At 36.9% G+C, this 3052-nt stretch overlaps 1 long non-coding RNA gene across 1 annotated transcript; it reads left to right on the forward strand.

Annotated features, from left to right (window-relative positions):
* The first annotated feature begins 1984 nt into the window (after positions 1–1984).
* On the forward strand, positions 1985–2423 carry LOC124420995. The gene is made up of 2 exons (XR_006941471.1): positions 1985–2025; positions 2274–2423. It is a non-coding gene; the product is annotated as an uncharacterized LOC124420995 (long non-coding RNA).
* The last annotated feature ends 629 nt before the right edge of the window (positions 2424–3052 follow it).

Below are 3052 nucleotides of genomic sequence, written 5' to 3' on the forward strand. Positions count from 1 at the left end.
TTACACTTTAATTTGGCATATCATTGAAAACGCGGCAGTTTGAGGATCCAATATGGTTGCTAATACCTACTGATCTATCCAATTGGTCATTTTAAAAACACATTATGCAATGAATTATATACCAAAACAAATGGCAATTTTAAAGTTTCAAAATGGCGCATAAAGGACTGTTGTGTCACGAAAACCGCCAAAGTTATTTGCAGCCATATCGGAACCTCAAATTACCGCGTTTTTAAAGCTGTAAAAATAATTCTACCGATCTATTCAATTGGCCATTTTTATACCCTACGCCACTTTAGTGGGGAGGGTATATTAGGTTTGTGCTGATTTTTGTAACGCACAATAATATTGGTCCTATACCCACCTTAAAGTATACCAATCGGCTCAGAATCATTTTCCGAGTCGATTTAACTATGTCCGCCCGTCCATGTAAACCTTGTAAGCAAACTACAGGTCGCAATGTTGGAGATAATTCAATGAAATTTGGCACATGATATTTTATGGTACTATTAAAAATGGTCCATTATTTCACGTAGCCCCCATACAACTGAACCCCTCGAATAGGGCTTTTTAACTTTGTAATCAAACTACAGATCACAATTTTATAGATAACTTAATGAAATTTGGCACATGATCTTTTATGGTACCATAGACGAAGCCCTTTAAAAATAGCTAACATCGGTCCATTATTTCACCTAGCCTCCATACAACTGAACCCCCCGAATAGGGATTTTAAACTTTGTAATCAAACTACAGGTCGCAATTTTGGAGACAATTCAATGAAATTTGGCACTGATCCCGCCGAATTGGGCTTTTAAGTTCATAATTATGTTTAATATACTCTTACCTCGACATAAATTGCAAAAACCGAGTTCTATTCAAGACTTTATGACCCTCACGAATAGCCCCGACGTAAAGCCCCCATAAACATTTCACTTAAATATCCACAATTTTATTCAACAATAAACGGCTTAAGTATGTACATCTGAGGCTAGGTACAATTCTACTTAAATGCTTTATTATAGCAATTAAATCATATTAAATTTTTGAAAAAAGTTGTAGGGAATTATATGGTCGGCCTTGCCCGACTATAATTTCTTACTTGTTTAAAAATACAGTATGCAATAAATTATACACCAAAACAAATACATTTTAATGTTTTACAATGGTGCACTGGTTAAGAGCGGTCCATTATTTCACCTAGCCCCCAACTGAACCCGCCGAATAGGGCTTTTAAGTTCATAATTATGTTTAAAATACTTGTATCTCGACAAAAAGCTGCACAACCAATTTCTATACCAGCCTTGATAACCCTCATGAACTTTATAACTATTGTAATGCAGTTTATTTTTCAGCTGAGGTATGACTCAGCCTGTCCAGGTTCAGTTTAAAGGTCTGCTTCCTTTAAATGAAAACACAAATATTTAAAATGTGATGTGTAATTCGGAACAAAGCTTTATTATTGAAAACCTTAAACTACTTATGATCTACTTAAGTGTACGATGGCTATTCGGGAAATGAGCGTTGAACGATGGTTATTCGGGAAGTGATCGTTGAACGATGATTATTCGGGAGGCGATCGGCGAATGCTGATTATTCGGAAGGTGATCGTTAAACGATGGTTATTCGGGAGACGATCGTTGAACGATGGTTATTCGGGAAGTGATCGTTGAACGATGATTATTCGGGAGGCGATCGGCGAATGGTGATTATTCGGAAGGTGATCGTTGAACGATGGTTATTCGGGAGGCGATCGTTGAATGATGCTTGTTCAGGAAGTGATCGTTGAACGATGATTATTCGAGAAGTGATCGTTGAACGATGGTTATTCGGCGGTGTTGACGGCGTTAGCTAGACAAGTGGGAGGAAAAGGAATTTTATCGCCGTATTCTGGCGAGGTTTTTGTTAATTTCAGGGTCTATTCGTTCTACGATTAGTTATTTGTAAGAGAGGAACTACACGAAGTCAAGAAGTATTAGGAGGTTCTTGATTTCGACTAAGAATACAATCAAGAAGTATTCGGAGGTTCTTGAGTTCGACTAAGAATACAATCGCAAATACTACACGAAGTCAAGAAGAATTCGGAGGTTCTTGAGTTTGACTAAGAATACAATCGCAATTACTACACGATGTCAAGAAGAATTCGGAGGTTCTTGATTTCGACTAAGAATATAATCGTAAATACTACTCGAAGTTAAGAAGTATTCGGAGGTTCTTGAGTTCGACTAAGAATACAACCGCAAATACTACACGAAGTCAAGAAGAATTCGGAGGTTCTTGAGTTCGACTAAGAATACAATCGCAAATACTACACGAAGTCAAGAAGAATTCGGAGGTTCTTGATTTCGACTAAGAATATAATCGTAAATACTACACGAAGTCAAGAAGTATTCGGGGGTTCTTGAGTTCGACTAAGAATACAATCGCAAATACTACACGAGTTAGTTACGAATGTAAGAAGAATTCGAGGGTTCTTACAATCGGCAATTCTACAAACTCACACTACTAGAGCAGGTATTGTGTTAGGTTCGGGCGGTACTTCGGTATCATGCACGAGTGCAGCACGAACGGCAATATCAGCTCCCCCTCTAGTCACAAAACTCTGACCACTTATACATATTTCAACATAAACAAGTTAGGAATTATTAACTACTTACTTGTTTTATAGATTGTTTAATGTGTAACGTTTTGCATAATGTACTTGTTGTATGGGATGTTTAATGTAAGATGGTTTATTCATACAATTTATCTATTGTATGTATAGGTTCTTGTAACTGCCACGTTACATTCCCCTCCTACTTCCGAAAAAAAACATTGTTGCACAAAGCGAGTTTTCGGTCATACGACCTGCACTACCCGAAGGTATCATTTACCGAACTTAGGAAAGCTTCGGCTCGAAACTTATATGTGCTTATTTTTTTTTATGTGTTTTTTTTTTTTTTTTTTTTTTTTTTTTTTTTAACAAAATTTTATTTTATTTACCCAAAGGAAAGGTTTTGGTTCTTCCTTGGCATCTGAGTCGCACCATTCCGTTTTTTACCCTAACCTGAAC

Source organism: Lucilia cuprina, chromosome 6, assembly GCF_022045245.1.
Source record: "Lucilia cuprina isolate Lc7/37 chromosome 6, ASM2204524v1, whole genome shotgun sequence".
NCBI classification, from domain to species: Eukaryota; Metazoa; Arthropoda; class Insecta; order Diptera; family Calliphoridae; genus Lucilia; species Lucilia cuprina.